This window comes from Rattus norvegicus, chromosome 1 (assembly GCF_036323735.1).
Source record: "Rattus norvegicus strain BN/NHsdMcwi chromosome 1, GRCr8, whole genome shotgun sequence".
Classification (NCBI taxonomy): Eukaryota; Metazoa; Chordata; class Mammalia; order Rodentia; family Muridae; genus Rattus; species Rattus norvegicus.
The window spans coordinates 265,172,913-265,193,114 of NC_086019.1; the positions used below are offsets into that span (position 1 = coordinate 265,172,913).

At 46.7% G+C, this 20,202-nt stretch overlaps 1 long non-coding RNA gene across 1 annotated transcript in view; it reads right to left on the minus strand.

Annotated features, from left to right (window-relative positions):
• Positions 1-20,202, minus strand: part of LOC103691380 (uncharacterized) — a 54,576-nt gene that overhangs the window by 18,023 nt on the left and 16,351 nt on the right. The window contains exons 2-3 of the long non-coding RNA XR_590740.4: positions 8,505-8,607; positions 5,381-5,438 (exon numbers count right to left, since the gene is read on the minus strand). This is a non-coding gene — a long non-coding RNA (uncharacterized LOC103691380). The remainder of the gene's footprint in view (positions 1-5,380; positions 5,439-8,504; positions 8,608-20,202) is intronic.

Genomic DNA, 20,202 nt, shown 5'->3' on the forward strand with positions numbered 1-20,202 from the left:
AACGGGTCAAAAACAGACAAACCCGAGGGGCACGATGGGTGCATATTCAATGGACAGGGAGAGCAGACCCCTGACATCCGGTTAGATGTTAACTTCGTAATTCATGTGGGTATTAGGGAAGACATTCCGTAGAGGAGTCTAGAAAAATGTAGCTCTGCTCAACGCAAGGACTGAACCAGCATCGTTCTGTTCCTTGTTGCTTCAGAGAGTGGGGGAAGCTGGGAGCTAGAAGAAGCCTCTTCCCCCTCCCCGTATCTCTGCACTACCTTCCCCCCTCTCTTCTCAGCTTCTAGACTTCTCTGAAGCCCTGTGTTTAAACTAGAGTCCTGGGAAACGTGGTCATTCCCAGTACCTAATTACATGTAGATCAATTAACACTAGGCCTTCGAAACGGGATGGGCACAAACTGGGAAGTCAGTTTTGGTAAGGAACGGATTTGAAGAGACCAGGTGAACAACGTCCGCTTTAATGCAGTTCCACACCAGCCATGTACGTCTTCTCTAACACAGTTCCACACCAGCAATGTTTCTGTTTAGATTTAGCATTAATTTTAGAAACCGTAAAACACAACATTGCCAAATTGGTTGATTGGAAATAGTGCTGCTTCCCAGAGGTCAACACTCCGCTGTCCCATACCAGAGGCCAGAAGTTGGAGGCCTCTGTGAGCTGGGGTGAGACAGGCCCAGGGCACACCTAGGTGAAACATCCCAGCATTCCATCCCCTGTTGTGTGTCTGTGAGTTCACTCGAGTGCCTGTGCTTCCGCGTATTGTAAAATTGGCTCTGCTTGAAAAGGGGGTGATATTTTTATCTGGGACGTTCTTTTTAGCTGAAGCTATATGGAATATTCTTCCTTAAAGTGGAGTTTGGCCATTTTAAATAATATAGTTAAATTTTCCTGAAGGGGTAGGGAATTGTTAGGGACTTTAAGAAGTTGACAGTATCCAATTTGCAAGTTAAAAAAGGGAAGAAAAGAAGGAAAGAAGGGAGGAAGGAAGAAAAAAAGAAAGAAGAAAGGAAGGAAGGAAGGAAAGGAGGGAGGGGGATGGAAAAGGAAGGCGGAGGGAAAGGAAGGGAGGAAAAGGAAGGAAGCAGAAAGAAGGGGGCAGAGGGAGGAGATGTATTGCTTTGTGATTTTGAAGTCAGAGCAGCACAGAAGAAACACTTAACCTTTCCTTAAATAATAAATACTGTCTGCTAAGTTGTTGAACTTTAAATCCTATGATAAAGTGGCACTTGCAGAGGCCGTACACAGTCAGGATAAACAGTTTCGTTCCCATGGGGTTTCTGCGTAAGAGATAGGAAAGATCGTCTTAGCAAAGCATTGTCTAATAACACTCGGTAGCCGGCCTCTTACAACATTGCGATTTTTAATTTCCGAATCACATTTTGTGAAAATCGTTAGCAAGCAGGGTTCAACGTGTTAGTCTCGACGCGAGCTGACTGTTCATTAAAAGACTTACATCACAGAGAATTGCTTAATGGGAATTGAAACAGCTCCTGTTTTTAAGGGGGGCCCTCACTAGTAGGAATGTCCCCCCAGAATGCCAGTGAGGTACTTCAGATAAGCATTCAGAATTACCTCTGGCTAAACAAGTGAGTCAGGAGAAAAGGAAAAGAAAAAAGGGGAAAAGAAGACTTTCAGTCAAGACCCCAGCGGCAGGAGGGTAGGATTTGGAAAGGCTCGGAATTTGAGCTTCTGGTGTTTTGTGAGCCGCTTGGTGTGGTTTGTTTCACCCAGCAGCTCTTCTAGATTTTAAACCTTGTTGCAAAGATAAATAAATAAACATTCAGGCATTCAGGGGGAATTTGACTTCTTTTTCTCTTTTCCTCATTAGAGTCGGGTTGTTTCTCCTCCTTGCCCTCGAAGCCTTGCTGCTCCAGGCTGATGCTTTCTAGAAGAGAAGGGAACAAGCGAGCCTCCTTCCACCTTGGGTGGGGCTTCCTGTGAATGTACTTAGGAATGAACGCAAGTCTTCCTTAGCCAGCATTTATGAGGCCCCACCACTGGGGCCACTGGTAATGAGAAAGAGGCATGGCTTTGATTTACTCTTGTCGTTTAAATAGATTTAAATCCACTGAAATGGTTTTGTCCCAATTCTTCTATCCATTTTTTCTCAGTTCACCGACTTCTCAGAAAAGCGGTTCCCACTGCTCCTGACAGTTTCCCCCGCTCTGCCAAGGCGACTGGGAGAGAAAGTTTTGTGCTTTTTTTTTTTTCTTTCTTTGTCTTGCTTTTCCACTCCTGAAGCCCTCTGAGGCCCTGGGGAAATCCTTAGCATGCACTTGGCCAGTATGGACCGTTATAAATAAAATACAAATCAAAGGCATCATTTCGCTGCCTCCTTTAGGTTTCTTAGGCAGGAAAAATGTTCTGATCACTGAAGCCATTTCAGGGCCTGAAATTAGAAAGTAATAAAAAATATCACACTTTCCCTGGTGGGCAGTGCATTTAATTGGCTACCCAGCAGGGGTCCGGCTCTTGAGTCAGAAGTGCTTACTGTGTGGATCCCTGCTTCCGAAGGACTACATGCAAACACTACCAAACAAGTTTAAAAAAAAAATAGCCAAAGAAAACAGGAAGAGCAGAGGCGAATTCAGAGATGGCGGGAGAATGTAAAGGAAGGAAGATGCACGCATTCTGAATTTATTTAAAAATTTACTACATGGGCTGTTCGTGTTTGTGAATATGTGTATGTGGGGCCCTCCCCATGACACATTTGGTATCTTTCAGATTTACTCTGGCGACATGACTTTTTTTTTTTTTTTAACGTAGAAAATAGACTGTGTTCGAACACTTCTGGATGTTCGAGGTTCACCTTTAAAAGCTGAATTTTCGGGTCACTCCTAGCCTAAGCAGGGCATGCTTGGCGCTAGAGGAGGAATCTGGATGCCCCGGGAGGGTTAGGATGGTCCCCAGCTTCAGCGGGACCGCAGCCCTTGCAGCCTGATGCTATGCTGCCACCTTCTGTCCCAGCTACAAGCAAGAGGCAGCTCAGCTCTGGGCTGGTTCCTTGAGCTTTTAGTAAGGCGGATTTCATGGATCCTGCCTGTTCCCAGAGCAGAAACGTCCGCTGCAGGCTGCAGGCCTGGAGTTTGGCTTCTTGAAATGGCCGCTTTCGGAACGAATGGCTACTTGTTCGGCTTGCCCCTCCCCCCTCCCCCTTCCAGATCTGGAAGTTTCCACAGGTAGGAGACCTGGGGATGAAAGGGAAGCAAAGGCAAGGCCTTTTGTTTCAAACACAGCATACGCCTATCTACACCATTGAGCTGAGTGAGGCCGAAGAGCGAGAAGGAGCCTTGACTCATGCGCGGGGCGAGATCTGGCACCCCGGGAGAGGTATTCCCAGGAATGAGCCCTTGGTGAGATATTTAAAACTTTGAGTGGACAAAGCATTAGACCCTTCCCCACAGGGACCAAGGCTATAGTGGCTCTAGGGACCTAACCTTAGTGAGCACAGAGCCCTTCCCAACTCTACTTTTTAATGATTTTTCAATTGACTTCCCATTCTATAAAAAGTATTGTGTTCCTGCTGGAAAACCCAACGGCTCTGACATTCAGTCTGAGGTCAGGCTGGCTTCAATACAGTTTCATTTCTGTGGAGCATTAAAACGACCCTGTCTCTACTTTCTTTGAGCAAAGAGCAAGTGAATTCACATAATTAAACCTATAAATACACGTTTTCGACAGGACATGGGAGGGTCCTCCCTTGACTACCAGCCAAAGCATGACGCTCAGAGTACCTGGGACCTGCCAAGAGGTCCTTGGCAAATCCACAGCCACTTCTGGCCCCACCAGTTTTAATTCGCTTGTCTCACTGGTCGGGGTGGTGGTATTCGATGCCCCTTTTGAAGCTCTGGGCAAGGCTGTGAGGCTAGAACAATTAGTTTAATTTGCGTTCCTCGCCAAAAGTTCCCTGGATAGATTTTATGGTCTCTACCAGACAGCAAGAGACAAAGAGAGGGGAAGAGGCAACATAGGCTGTCATGCTTAAAGGATCTTCTCTGGGGTGGCTTGGTTCTGCTATGAAGCGGATCACAAGGCGCCCATAATTGGCAGGAGTAGAGTTTGGACCGGGTGGGGCCAAGTGGAATACGCCCGTTAGGAGAAACCTCTCAGGAACTTTGAACTGTTCTCAGGGAAAAGTTTAGAATCCCACACTCTTCAAGCTACCACGTGACTTCTTGGCCCCATCCTGTGTCTGCCCTTGAGGCTCTGAGGCTCCTGAAGGCTGGGCTGTCCTTGGGAACCTCAGGGCCTGTCTGGGTGCTCAGCCCAGATCCCAGTCCTCTCACCTCATCAGTCCGGCTCCTCATCTCCCTGTTCCCGGCCACAAAGTCGCATGTGGAGAGAAGCCTTCCCAGAACCTTCGGCTGGGTCGGGCCTCTGGAGCCTTTAAGCCTTCCTTGGAAGCCAGGAGCTTCCTTGGCTCCTGTCCCACCAGAACACATGTCATAAAGACGGGACCAGAGGCCCAAACTGGTAACGCACTGTCGGCCTCCTTGAGAGAAATGCTCAGACCAAGCAGGCACCTCCCTTGCACAGTCTGTAGGCCTGGCTCCCCGGGCCTGTTCCTGGCTCTTACTCACGGTGTAGCTCTAGGGTGGGTCGATAAATAATAGGTGGAATTAACGAAGCTCATCCTTCAGGTAAGGAATGGCAGTAATGTGTCCCACCTGGAACGGCCGCCTAGAGGAAGTAATTTCCTCCCATTTTTTTTTTTCTTTTTAATCGTGGAGAAGGTTCTAGGGGCAGTTTCCACAGAGCGTGCTCCTGAGAACAGGACCGGTATCTCCATGTCTTAAGATGAGACAGTGCATAGCTGTGGTAAGAAACCTTAGCATTGTGGAACTGTAAAAGACTAAGATATGAGTGCCTCTTTTAGCTTCCACACAGCCTATGACTTTCGGGGAGCCATCGGGAGCCCTGTGTGCTTTCTTCCCCTCAAGACCATTTCTTTTAAACATCTTTCCTCAAGTTGAGATGTTATTTCAAGAGGTGTTTTATTCCACACAAAAAGGTATGTTGATAAAGTCCCCGGAAGGGAGCTGAAGTCCTTTAGCTGGGGCTCTTGGGCAAGTATGGCGGTGTTTCTAGTCAGTGTTTACTTCCTGTGAACCGTGGGTGATTCCATAAGGCGCCTGCAATCCAGCACATCTCCCACTAGCTTCCTTTCTCTAGGCAGTAGAGAACCACGACTACTGGGTCTGTCACTTAAGACATACCAGGAGATCCTAATAAGGTGGAAAGTGTAAGTAATTTAAATGCATTTATACCCAGTCATTCCTAAGTCATGCGGCTTAGTCAGGGGTTCTGTTGCTGTGGTAAAAACACCGTGGCCATAAGTAACTTGGAGAGAAGAGAGTTTATTCTAACTTACAGCTCCAGGTCGCAGTCATCCGTGAGGAAAATCAGGGCAGGACGTCAAAGCGGGAACTCTGTAAGCAGAAAGTGAAGCAGAGATCAGAGAGGAACACTGCTTACTGGCTTGCTATCCAGGGCTTGCTATCCAGGGCTTGCTCAGATTTCTTGCTTATACAACCCAGGACCATCTGCCAAGGTTGCCCTGCCCACAGTAGGCTGAGTCATCTAACCTCAATTATTGATCAAGAAAATGCCCACCGACTTGATAGCAGGCCAATCTGATGGGGACATTTTCTTAATTTATGTTTTTTTTTCTTCCCAGATGACTCTAGCTTGTGTCAACGTGACAAAAAGCTAACTGGGATATCATACGAGATCTTTTATGTCACGTTCTCTCTTCCCTCCTCCACGTTTCTTATTGCTATCTCCATGGACTAGCCCCTGGGGTCCTTACTGAGCATTAGAGATGAAGGAACCAAGAATGTGTGGGCACAGCCAAGTGAGCAGCATTTGCTGCTGCTGGTTGCTGTGGCCAGTTATCTGGGAAAACGACTTAAAGGGAGGAATTATTATTGCGGTCTCCTGGTTTTGGAGGCGTTAGTCCCACTGTAAGGAGGTGTGCCACAGTAGAGCAGTTCACTCCATGCCAGCCAGGAAGCAGAAGAAGGGGCTTTGGAAAGAGCCAGGCATGTCCCAGTAACCTACTCTCTCCATCTAGGCCTCACTCTACATCCACCTCCAATGCCATCAGTAGATGGGCCCATCCATTAGCACAGAGCCTTCAGGATTCGATAGCTTCCGGAAACACCCTCACAGTACTTCATAATCCAATTGAGTAAACCATGAAGATCAACTATCAAAATACCAGAGCCTCAGACAACTTGGCTCAGAATCCTGTAAGCTAAACAACAGGGTAGTCCCTTCAGCGTCCGGGTAAGCTTGACACTGCAGGACTGGAAATCAGAAATCCCACCTTCATCCCCTCACAGCTCCAGCTGGAAAGCCTTTGCCTCTGAGTCTCACTTTGAAGTAGCAACAGAGACAGTGAGATTGTGAGGGCCGCGGAATGGAAGCCCAGTTATACCCGCTCAGTCAATGGTCTATGACTTTTCAATGTGGTTAAGGCTGGCTGAATCCCTGAGAACACAAGTGGCCAACAAGGGTTGGGAATAGGTGGAGGCGAGGCTGTCCTTCCTAACAAAGCATCTACTCCACGCCTCCGTCTCAACCCATCTCCAGTCACGTGATCATCATGCACCTGGCTCTATGCCCACAGACTTTATGTGACTACTTAAAAAAAAGTTCTTATCAAGTAATTTGTATGAATAGTCAAGTAATGTAGAAAATGGAAACTCAACACAATGTTAAGATATTCACCTCTGCCCTTTCAAGACTCTTGGCCTTGAGGGTTCTAAAAAGCAGATTAGAAATTCCCTAACATTTAAAACCAATTTTCCAAAGAGTGTGAAAACACCATCCTTCCCTCAGTCCTGCTGAGATGTTGGTAGGTAGATAAAATAAAGGCGAAATCTGTTGACGGAATCGGGTGAGCATTTCCAAACACAGCAGATGAGGACCAGATCTCTCTCCTGCTTATGGCTGTGCAAACTTCGATACCACACAGGGGTGGGAAAGGGGGTATGGGGACCTTCTTTACAATGTCCTGAGAATGTCAATTTTATTTTATCTTTCTTAGTGAAAAACATCCCAAAGAATCCCAGAGAATGAATGCTTTTCCTCTCCTCCTCTCAGGCCTCAGCGATCACGTGTGAAATCTCACACGTATTCCCACTCACTGAGGTGGAGTCAGGAGACAAGGCCATTCTCCATGTGTTTGTCAGATGTGCCAAAATTTCCAAAGCCGAACGAGACCAAGTGTAAACCTTAAGGCCCGCCCTCTGTCTGTCCCTCTCTGTGTGTTCTCACCTCATCTGCTTGTTTGCCAAGTGAACAGACCAAGACGCTCAATTCTAGTTCTACGCAACTCTTAACAAATGAAGCACCTTCCCCTCAACCACTGAAGAGCCACTGACGTGTATTGAGCTCACTTTCCTCAATATAGAATGGGTCCTGGCAGTAGAACTCAGATGCAATGTGGGAACACAGGACATCATGGTGCCAATTGTGTGTCGTGGGCTCATGAGCTGCCTTTTCTGGCTTAGTTTTGGTGGAGTGGATGGCATTCAAGGAATTCTTTGTTCCTTTGACTGTCTTGGCAGCTGGCAATAGATATCAAATGATAATAGTACCCAGGTTATCCTCAGTGCATCCCAGACTGACAGGCACTTCATGTTGAGATCTCTTTTGTCCCTCTCAGCCACCATAACTGAGCAAAGATCCTGTTCCTGTATCACAGGAGTGTGTATTGGGACTCAGCAATGCTGAGCCACCCTGAAATCCCATCACCTAGTGGTGGGGCTAGGGAGTCCTTATGCTCTACACAGATCAAGGCTTGGGAGCTCCCCATGGACCTGCTGTTCCCAGAGCAGAAGATGGACTTCGAGGATTGACCCAAGCCACCAGTTGCAGGAGCACATTCTGTTAGAGCCCTGTTTTCAGTTCCACACTGCCTGGTGTGGTTATGTGTCCTCCTCCTTCCTGAACAGCAGCCTGTCACGATCTGAGCAGAAAGCTGACAGTGGCTGGACCAGCTGGTATGTCTGTGAGGACTGCCATGGGCAGGCAGACTGACATTCAGAGAGGAGGAGGCCGTCCCGGGTGATTTTTTTTTTTTTCAAAATTGTTTTTGAAAAACTGAAAAATCAAGTCCGGTTAGTGTCTCCTGTTCTGGCAGGAAGGGTTGTGGGTAACATCAGACACAGTGATCCCGACGTGCCCCAGGGTAGAAAAAGCTGAGAGAGAAACATGATTTTTAACCTGCAGGAATTTGAAGAAAACTGACACACAAGACTTATGCTGGCCCTTGGTTCCAGCAGCTGAGGCTGACCAAAGACCCCAGTGTTTGCCGTGACCCCGGCCCTCACCCTCTTGGATTTGCTAGGAGACACACTCAGGTATGTAAAACCCTCCTGCAAGGCCAGCCACTTGGTTGTGATTTGCTTAGAATTCCACCAGCTGAGGTCCAAGAGCTGCCTTATTTAAACTGTCTTCAGTCTGAAGTTCTAGAAGCATCTTCCTACCTGTCAGCTGTTTCCTCTCTTTCTAGACATTCCAGCCTGCTCGTCTTGTGATCACTTAGGGGCCAGCAACGCCATTCCATGAGCCATTGGCTTGTTGATGAATCTGAAACAAATCAATATTTTCTAATAGTAAGAATGCTGACCCATGCACTATGCTAAGAATTTTATAAACATGGTTTTAATTAATCCTTAGACTAGTTAACTTGATAGAAATACGTTAGTATCTGCACTTTGTAGATGAGGAAAATGCTTGAGGAAGCTAGCAACCTTGCCTGAAATCACGCATCAGCGGGGAGAGGTGAGATCCGCACACAGAACCTGCTTGTTCTGTGAACCACTGAGCCAGGTGAGAGCCTCCCAAGCCATAGTGCAGCCTAGAAGCAGCATTTCCCTTTTGACTTCAACTGCAACTCTGTAACTTGTCCCCTCAAGCTTGTCAGTGCCAGTGCCTCCCCAATGACTGTAGATAAATCTATTCTACACTCAATAACTCAAGTCATTCTGAGAGTCCAGCCACGACTAAACGAGGTCAGCCTTCTAGAATTAGACAGGAAACAAAAGTATTCAAGGATGAAAGCCCCTTCTCTGATTCATGTGTTAGCAAATAAAATACATTTTTTTTCCTGACTGAATTTGTATTTGAGCAAGGAATATACTTTACAGTGCAAAATTTGGGCTATTCTTATCCTCAAAAAATTAGTCACTTTTCGTCTGAAGAGCAAATGTTAAGATAATTTGTGTCTTAATAAAGATGCACTTAGTTTTATTCTGTGTGCATGGGTGTTTTGCCTGCGTTTATGTATGTGCATCATGCAGTGTCTGCACAAGTCAGGAGAGGGCACCAGATTCCGTGGGACTGGAGTTGTGGATGGCTGTGAGTTGTCCTGTGGGTGCTGGGAATCAAAATTGGGTCTTCTGGGAGAACAAGTGTTGTTCCTGACTTCTGTCCCTCCAGCTCCCACAAACTGTCTAAAGTGTTATGCTAACATCCCTGCTAGAATTCAAAGTAAGCATACCTGAGTCAACCCAGTGAAGGTTCAGAGTCTGGGTCCAAGAGCACTTCAGAGACAAGGGTGATATTGTCACTGATAATTACAACGGTTCAGCTTTGGAACACTGGAATTTACGGAGACTTTTGTTATCTGTACGGACTGACTTAACAAATCTGGAACCAGGGTAGCTGGAGTGTGCTTAATAGGAGACTTGACTAGCAGGATTCTCAGTCCTAGCTACATGTTGGAATCACATGAGGAGCTGTGGAAATGGCTCAGCGCAGCCCTTGGGGCTCTGGAGTAAGTGGTCCACAGAGAGAGCATGCTGATATTAGCACCCTTTGCATCCCATGGTAGAGACAAGACAGGTGGTCCAGGAAGTCAGAAGAGAAAGTCAGCTCTGGGCCTGGAACGTTCCCCATAGTGTCCATGGAAGAATACAGAGCCCAGCAGGGAAGGCTCAGATTAGAAAGCAAACCTACTTTAATAAGGGTTCTTAAATGCTTTAACTTCCCTTCACTACCAACCAGACGTAGTGGAAGGAAAGGTTAATAGGGCAGAGGGAGATGCAGGCCTGTTTACAAAAAAAAAAAAAAAATAGTTCTTTTGGGCGACTCCAGTCTCCCTTGTCAGGATATCAAGAGTTCAGTTCATATGAATCAGCGGCAGGAGCTCCACCCTCTCCCAAACACCATTCATGGACCAGCAATTCGTTCTGATTCAGAAGAAACCGAAAGGCTCTGCTGTCAATCAGCCCGAGGGAGGAAGCTGTGGGGATATCATGAGAAGATTTTTGGTGCTTTCCCCTCTGTGAGGTCATGACACATGACGATCAGCGAAGAAGGCAAGGTCAGCCAATGCCACTGCATTGTCAGCAAAGACCAGCATAAGAAAGGACCAGCAGAGTGGCAAGGTGAACCAAGGCCACAGGGTGGTCCACTGTCTGTTGGGTTATACTTACACCCCTTCCAAACATCACGTGTTCTCTCAGGCTTTCACTCTAGCAAAACATCAGATGCCCCTTTTCTAGGCAGCTTCCAGAAAAATACCACGTGTCTGTTTTCAGCAAAATCCTGTCTACTTTGGAGCAAAAACATCCTCTCGTAAGACAATTTCCAGAAAAACATCACATGACACAACTGAGTTTCCAAAGAAACCAGAAATTTCCACTCATAGTGGGTAGAGGGCTGGGAAGAGATCGGATTGGTTAAGAGCAGAGGGAAGAGAAAGCCAGGCTACTGGACTGGCTCAGCCTAGACAGTTGGGGAAAATAAAATAAACTGTGCATGCCAGTGCAGGGGATGGACCAGTCAGACCAACACAGCACAGCACATCTAAAAGTGTGACTACCTTTTTACTGTCTGCTTTTGTTTCTCTGTGGGAAGGAAAAAGTATGCTGGGTCACAAAATTCAGGAAAATACAATTAAAATTGACAAAAAACCTTGACTATTAACTCATCATTAAAGAGACAGCATTTTAAAATTTCTGCTGCTATTTTTTTTTTTTTTTGCCCATTGGATGTAGTTTAGAGTGTCACATGATTTTGTCTGTGTGTGTGTTTGCGTGTGTACATGTGTGCACAGGTGTGCACAGGTGTGCAAAGGTGCATATGGAGGCCAGAGGCTGGTACTGGGCGTCTTCCTAACTCAGTGTTCCACCTTATTTTTTTGAGACATGATCTCTCACTGAACATTGAGCTCACTGTGGCAGCTAGACCGGCTGGCCACTGAGCCACCAAGTAAGTCCCTTCTGTCTCTGTGTCCCAAAGTTGAGACTACTGGTGTACACAGTTACATGTGGCTTTTTAACATGAGCACTGCGCATCTGAATTCAGTTCTGTGTGTGGCAAGCACCTGACCTGCTGAGCCATCTTCCCAGCCCACTGATCTCATGGGCTTTATTTAACATCACGAACATTTCATGTGTCGTTAAGGAGTTCTTCATGAACACCTGTGCTGGCTGCCACGGATGTGGCATTGCCTCTTTAGTGCAAGGCTCCCGACTTTTCTCCTCACATTAGACATTTAGACTGTGTTATTCTTTTTTTATGTGTTTGAGAGGGTTGATCGTTAAGAAGAGAGTGGAAGAATACAAAGTTTATGTGTTCCTCTAGTGACCTATGACTGAAAGAATCCACAGGTGGTGGCTTCCAGCTGCGCTCTTTCAAATCCCTGAGAAGAGCCTTGACATCTTTAACATCCAAACTAGGTTTCAGGTTCTCTCTCTCTCTCTCTCCCTCCCTCCCTCCCTCCCTCCCTCTCCTTCTCCCTCCCCCTCCCCCTCTCCTCTCCCCCTTCCCCTCCCCTCCCTCCCCCTCCCCCTCTTCCCCTCCCTCTCCTTTCCCCCTCCCTCTCTCTAGCTCCCAAATCACAATTCTTAACAAATAGACATACCAATTCTTCTCTGTGCAGAGCTCCATCTGGCCAAAAACTACTGTTGGGACCTGAGATATTTTTAACACCCAATTAAATTGGTGTAATTGGATAGAATTGCAACTTCTTTGCCTCCAGCTGTGAACTATAATCTGTTTCACACCTGAGTGTTGTTTTCCTTCCTTTTTAGTGCTTTCCCCAGAGTTGTGGAGATGGGGTTCAATGGAAGCTCACATTCTTGGTCCTCTGATAAATAGATTATTTCCCCATCATGTTGGAGTCACGGTGGTTGTCCCCAGTAAGTTAACTCTGGTCTCTGAGACTCCGCTTTGAGCCTTGGCTTTCAGAACTGAACTTTCTCTGGGGCTGCTAGTTAATGGGGAAGCAATGCAGAAAAGAGCCTGCGCCCAGAGAGAAAGCATTCAAGTCTCAGCTGAGGTCATAGCTGCCCTCCGTGGATGCTCACCAATTCTATGGATATTGGTGATCTATATTGAATTATTGTGTGTCACTGTGCCTGAGCATGCTCCGGAATCACCCAGGGGCACTGCAGGAGACCCTTCAGAGGCAGAAGGCTTAGGCTTGGAGCTCAAAGGGTTTCTAGATGCTGCTGTTACTATGGGGACCAACTTTAAGAGTGACGGAGTCAGATTTTGAAGTTTTCTTTTTAAACACATGGTTTGACTGTGAGACATCGACAGTCGCCTGCCATCTTCCTCAGCCTTAGGGAGGGCATCCCTAAGCGGACCTGCAATCTCTCTTCTCTTTTCTTTTCCTTTAAAATTGGCCAAATTTGCTTCATTGTGGTTCCAAAACAGCAGTTTAGACCCTGATTCAAAAAGAAAAAAAATGTGCCTCCTAGACTAATAGCACTTGATTGCCTGGAGTCTGCCAGAACTTTGAAATCTCACGGCCCACCCAGAACCCTTGAGCTGGAATGTGTGCTAAACAGGGTCCTAGATGAGTTGCCTATGCAATTCAGATTGAGAAGTAAACCCTGGGCCACAGAGTGACACTGGATTTGACTGTCCGTGCACTGAAATTTCATCCTGTTATGTTGCCGATGAGAAATCAGAACTTGCAAAAATCAAACATTATCCTCTTATAAGGGGCCGCTTTTTCTGGGCTGACCGTATTGACAATTTACATAAAATGTCAGTCAAAACACAACAGAGATGACTGATTTTTACCACATCTAATAACACCACCCCCACCCCCATTTCTTTTCCTTTCCCTTCCCTTCCATCCATCTTTTTTCTTCAACGTGTTTACCAAAACAGAGTCTTACTGCACCACCCCAGCTGGCCTTGCAGCCCTCCTGCCTCTGCCTGCCCAGTGCTAGAATTACAAACGTGAGATCACATCCAACTACAACTGTATTTTCGGTGAGTCTAGAATAGAAACTTTTGGACTTGAAGAGAAGGCGTAGTGACAGTTGACTGACAAGCAGAAGGGCGAGAATACATAACTTTCACTGAATGTCTGTTAACACATAGTGGTCTATTCTGCCTCTGCTAGGCTGGGGTTTTGGCTATGGGACCAGTATCTACTCACACATATTCTGCCCTGTACAAATCAGGACCACAGAACCTATGGTTACTACCTCTGCAAGCCCTTCATAGAGACTTGCTTTCCCATTCTCAAACATTGCCCTAAAACTAGTCTGAAAGCAAGTTCAAATAGAAATGAGCATTGGTTTGGGACCTTTTGAGAAGTTTTGCACATTACCATGCTACTCTTGGTAGAAGATAGAAAGGAAAAAGGACTTGACCGCAGGGTTGAAATGGACCGTGGTCATGAGCCAACTGGCAGGTCTGAGTCTTGGCAAATAGAGCCATTTGGTTTGGGAGCCTGGGACAGAGATGAGAAAAGGGTCTAATAAAGGAGCCTCCAGAAGGAGTGTGGGCGGAAGGGGTAACCAAGGTGCAAACATCTTTGATTTACATGCAAACCATGCCTAATTTTATCTCTCCCGCCACTATCCCAGTTTTAAAAGAATCAGAGATGGGTTCTTAACTCTTTTTTTCATTATGCAATCCTTAGGGAAACTAGTTAAATCTATCTCTCACCAGATGTGAGTATACACTTGGGCTGTGCACATCTGTGCATACAATTTCATGGGTTTCATAGTCCCAGAGCACGGATGATCAGGGAATCCAAGGAGCACATGTGGAGACTTCTCGATCAATGGGTAAGTCAGTGCTTGTGTGAGTCTCACAGCTGGGTTAGTGGTGAAAGGGCTTTCCAAATCCCCGTGTAAAGGTCTCTAGAAGGCCTCAGTCTGTCACTGATAGGTGTGGAAGATAGCCTACACTTGGGAACTGAACCTAACTGAGCTTAAGCCTCAAAATACTGTCTTGTCTGTGCGTCTTTGAGCATGAAATGAAAGGTCTAAATTGATGTGTTTGATTCATGCATATACAGTAAACACCTACTATGTAAAAGACTGCTCTAAGCACAGGACAAAACAGCCAACCAGATATCAGCCATGCCTTTGGGAGAGCCACGGTCTAACCAAGAGACAGAAGAGGAACACGTGCTAATTATTACGAGTCGCTGCTTAATGAGCATGATAAAGGTTAGCTTGAGCTCTTTTGGAGAAACTGTACTAAATAAATGATTAACTTTAATACTATAAATAGTGTTAAACCCTCATGTTGATGAATAATTAAAGGTGCTTTCGTTATAGACACTCCAAGCTCAGGGCACCTCCGCCATGCTGCTCCTTCCCGGAGCAGTTGTCCCAGCTTGGAGCCACAGTCGTCCCACGTCCCTGTGGGGTTCTCCTGCAGTTCACGTGTGGCAGATCCTGCCTCGCCTGTGGGAGATGTAGGATGAGCTTCCTGGAGCCCAAACCCAACTCTCCAATCAGAGTCCTCTGTAAATACTTACAATGTCCTCTACACGCTCTCACATCAAGTGCTGGGGATAATCAGAAAAACTAATGGTATCAAACCTGCCCTGTTTGATGCTGTGATGTATATCTTGATGATTCATTTGGAAGGCAAGCAATGGAGCTGAAGGGAGTGACTGAGGTGCCCTTTTCTAGACTAAACAGGGCCAGCATCACTCTGGTTTTCAAACAGCCATAGCACAGCAAGGAACGGTGGGGTATCCCATTTGAGGGTGATTCATATTCAGCACGTTTTTTTGCGTTAGAAGTGTTACCTTCTCTTGTAGGTTCTGGGTAGTTGGGAGCCTGTGCATAGACCTGCTGACTTAATCATATTTGCAGAGGAAATGGAACTATGATGGGGCCCTCTAGGGTTGTTGTAAAGGCTGTTGGCTTGAAATATTTCTAAGTGTCCATCGGAAGGATGCTAGTGGGATTCCCAGAGTTGGTGGCTGCCATGTCTTTAATGTGTCTCCTAAAAGTTTATGAGTTGGAAAGGTAATCCCAAACCTATGTGTTGGGAGCCTGTGGAGATGGGGCCTATGGGTTAAACTTGGGTTAGATGAGTTAGTGCCTTATGGGAGCAGGAGGCCTTTGCACCCCACCCAGTATAGAATTTCTGCTGTGCTAGGACACCACAGGGAAGCCCTCATCAGAAGCAGTCCCTCCACCTCAGACTTAGTGTTCAGTACCACAAGACAACAACCCTCCCTTCGTAATTACACAGCCTTAGATATTCCATTATCAAAACATAAGACAAACTTAGACCTGCCTCTCTACTGTCAGAGTCAGAGAAGATTTCAATCCTTTCTTCTCCCAGCCTCTTTTCTGGGAGAAGTATCCCAAACTATCAGTATCTAATCACTATGCTGACCAAGACTGAACCCATATTAGCATTTGGAGGGCAAGAAGAAAAGACAAGAAGAAGCAGGCATGCGGGCAGAGAGGCATGTGTGTAGACATAGCCATGGAGAGGCATGCATGCAGGAGGAGCACTCATGCAGAAGGAAAGTGATGCATGCAGATGTATGCATGCATGAGAAGGAGAGGCATGCATGAGGAGAGGCATTCACAGACATAGCCATTTCCTCCTCAGAAGCAAGCAGATGAAAGATTGCCAGTAATTTAATGATTTAATCAGGCCAGAAAGATGGCTCAGCGATTGAGAGTACTTTCTGCTCTTGCACAGATCCCAGATTCAAATCTCACACCAGGCAGCTCAACTACTTGTAACTCAAGTTCCTAGAGTTCTGAGACCCTCTTCTGGTACCCAAAGGCACATGCATGCATGTGGTGCACATACACTCACAGACACACAGAGACAGACACAGACACAGACACACACACACACACACACATAAAATTTAAATTAGATGATGTCTTCATTCTAATCTGCTCTGATTTGTGCATGTGAGCAGGTTACCCACCCACCTGGCAACTACAGCCATTTGTACTCACTATTGGAAAGAGAAGTTCATTTTCACCAGAAGGTGACCTTTCTAAAATTTTACGTTTGGGTATATCAACAAGCCAATCGTCATCAGTCAAAAGGATTGAACCCGCTTAGAAACCAAATCAATCGTTGGCACCAACCTCCTAGTATGGGCAAGTAGCAGGCCCTGTTTCACAGCACACTTCATCACAACATGAAGTCAAGGGGTTAGCATTGCCTGTGCCTCCTGGGTGTCTCTGAGTTCTGTAGGTGAGGGCTCTACTGTCCAGGACAAGCTACTCTCTTGGAGATTTCAAGCTTGTAGCCTGTTGCACTTGCCTGTGTGAGACTTGCTCCCTAGGCTTCTCTGAATGGCTTGGGGGAGTTTATGCTGTCATGTCAGGGAAACTGAGATGTTACATGGATGTAGAAAGGTGTTTTTCTTTGAGGAACTTGGCTGAGTATTCGTGTGGATCTGAATACCGACCTGGGCTGGTTACTCCAGCAGCAGAGACCACAAAGGAAATGCTGGCATAGAGCCTGTTCTCATAGCATAAAACAGTACTCGTTCACAGGGTCATCTGCCTGCTGTGTGGCTGGCCTGGCCACAGAGAGATCCAAGGCTTAGCAAGAGCTGTAATCTGCTGGAGTAACAATTTCCCACCTTAGTGTGAAACACTGGGATGATTTCATCCCACCCTGATTCTCCAAATGAGCACTTCCCTGGGACTGGGTGCTGTTGAGTCTTTGTCCCCAAGATTCTGTAGTTCTGGGATTTCTAAGCTCTTCCTACCAACTTGGTCAAATGGCTGGGCGTTCATAGTCTTTTGGGACACACACTGCAGGGAAGGTCCACAGATAACTCCAGTAGGAGAGAGTAAAAATGGCCATTCTTTAGTTTATATGTAACAGAGATGAGTTTTCCCATTATATATCATCATACAAATAATGAATATTTGTACCTAGATGGTGAGATGTGCCTGTATCATGAGTACCTCAAACTATCTAAGCTTGAAGGAGGATAGCAAACACTTCTAGCATCTTCCCCCTGACCCAGATCAGGGAGTAACAGGCAGTCATCAAGTGAGGGTGATGGTGGACGGGTAGGTGCATGGAGCTGTTGAGCCTACATTGGCCGTACCTCTTCTGTGGTGCAGTCCAGTGAGATGGTAAGCCTAGTTCAGTACTCAGTATTCAGGTTTTGTTGTTGTTTGATTTTTTGGTTATCATTTTGGTTTGTTTGTTTGTTTGTTTGTTTGTTTGTTTGTTTGGATGGTTGGTTGGTTTGATTTGGGAGGTGTAACCTGGCTGAGAACCAAATTAAAGTTGTAGGCCCCATATGTGAAAAATGCAAACAGAAGCAGGATGTGCTGACCGTCCATAAGCACTCACTGGGTGCCAGGCATCTGTTCAGTGCTGTCATGAGTTATTCATTCTTTGACCAATCCTGGAAGGCTTCTGAGTATTGCCAAATAAAAAGCGTGGGAAGGCATATGACCCCTATATCATGAAGAGTGACTCATGGAGCTAGGCAAGGTGGCACATGCCTTTAATCCTAGCCCTCAGGAGGCAGAGGCAGGTGAGTGTCTCAGTTAGAGACCAGCATGGTCTATAGAGTGAGTTCCAGGACAGCCAGAGCTACATAGAAAAACCTTGTCTTGAACATCCTCCGAGAGAGAGAGAGAGAGAGAGAGAGAGAGAGAGAGAGAGAGAGAGAGAGGACAGAGAGGACAGAGAGGGAGAGGGAAAGGAGGGGGGGAGGGAGGGGGGAGACAGACAGACAGACAAATGATGGGACGACCACAAGCAACAAGAGTCTATTCTCTCACAGTTCTGGGACTAGATCCAAACCAGAGGTCTGAGTGGAGTAGTGGCAAGTTCTCATGGTCTTTGCAACGTAAGTTGGTTGCACACCTCTGTCCTGGCTTCTGGGGTTATTGGAAATCTTTAGCACATCTTCACTGGCAGCTGAAAAGCTCCAGTCTCTGCTCTCAGTGTCATGTCTCCCTTCTGCCACTTCCTCTCTCTGTAAGTATCATCTTCCATTTCCCATAAGGCTGTGCTGTTGATTGTGTTAAGCCAGCCCAATAATGACCTCACGTTAAGTGGATTCTGTATGTAAGGATTTTATTTCCAACAAAGGTCACCTCCGTAGTGGTGAGACGGGGGTCCTCACAGGTGACTTTGGAGGACACAGTCAACCCTTTAACACACAGTAGGCAGTCCAGGTCTGGATTCAAAGAGTCTAGTTCCTGCGCCTCACTCCTTAGTCGCCATGTTGAACTCCGCCCTGGAACCTGATGTGCATCCACTTCAACATCTGCGTCTTCCTCACTGACGCGTCTCTGATTTCCACATCCCCCACATGGTAGGAAAAGGGTGAAAAGTGTCCCCTCAGTCCCTCCAAAGGCACATGGATGCCATTCACGAGAGGCAGTCTCAGCATGGCCAAGAATAATCTTAATCCCACACTGAAGATGCATGAATGTACCCCTTGCATTTGGACAGCAATGGTGAGCATTTGGGGCGCTGCTGGATGAACCCCTCATCACAAATCTCCACTCACAGGTAAGAGCAGCTGTTTGAAAGGAACAGCTGTTGGCAGGTAGGAAAATAAGTGTGCCTGTCCCAATCCGACGTCTCCTTGAGACCTTGAAACTGTTTAATCCATGGGCTCATGCTGGTAGACAGACCTTGAAGGATCAAATACCAGTTCAAATCCTGACTTCTAACCCTCTGTGCTCTGTGTTCCTTCAGGGCAGTTCCTCCCTGATCCCCAGTACCCTATTTGTAAGGTGCTCCTATCTCCTGCTCTTTCTTTACTATGGCAGAGAATTGAATGCCAGGGTCACATCTATGTAGGAGCAAGATGAGATGCCGCTGTGAGCACAGCACAGCACAGCACAGGACTCCAGGCAAGCGCCCAACAAACAGCCATTATTGAGAACAACATTCACTGTTATGGTAATGGCTTGGGTCAAAGACACCAGAGCAAACCAGAGCTGTGATCAGAGGCGGGCTTAATAAGAACATGTAATGCGGCCCCTTCCGTTGGGTACAGCCCTCAACAACAGCCACAGAAATCCTTTCAAGAGCAGCTCAAACGACTTTGAAATTGCTCAGCCTCTTGACACAGGGCCCGAATGTTTCTTGAGAAATTACATTTTTAGGGTCTGTTATTCTCTCGACAATAGTTCAGGAATCCCAAAAGTGAGGTGTTTGATCCTTTTTTTTTCTCTGAAGGCTGAGATGAGGAGGAAATGGTGTTCAAGGTCAGAGTCAGCTATGAAATCTGTTAGGAGAGAGAGAGAGAGAGAGAGAAAGAGGCTCTGCAGGAGGGTGAACCCCCTGATGAGGAATGAAACTGGAGCCCAGACAGGATGTGCTTCACCCACACCTCTCACCAAGAGGTCTGCGGAGCTCTATTCCTGCACATTTTAATGACCTCTGCTTCTCTTAAATACAGGTCTCCGTGCCCAGGCTGTGGGAATTCAAGATAAGTGTGCAGTGACTGGGCGCTGGGCTGTAGCTCTGGGCAGGTTTGTGTCTGTAGGCAAATTACTTTACCTCTTCAAAACTGTGCTGCCCCATCTACTTAAAGAACATTGGGCCAACTGACAGGGAGACTCCGATCCGGCCTTCTCTACCATTGTTCTGCCTACCTCCTGGTGCGCAGAGGGGTTCCAATGCCATCACCGAGGCCCATCCAGCCCCTATGGAATTCTAGGCAGAGCGATGGCAGGTCTACTGCAGATGAGCTGGCTGATGCCACTGTGGCCCTGAGAGACAAGGTCTACTTCTTCCTCCCCCTCGCCAGGCTCACAGGGTAAAACAGTACATGAGGTTCTGGGGAAAGTCTAAGGACCAGGCCTTGGAGCAGAATGCTCGATGACAGGAAGACTTCTCTCCCATCACAGCTGTGTGCTCACACAGTCTCTTAGCCCCTTCATCACACGTTCAAGAAAGGACCAATGAAGATGTTAGAGAAGGGGTAATGGGAACTTTTGT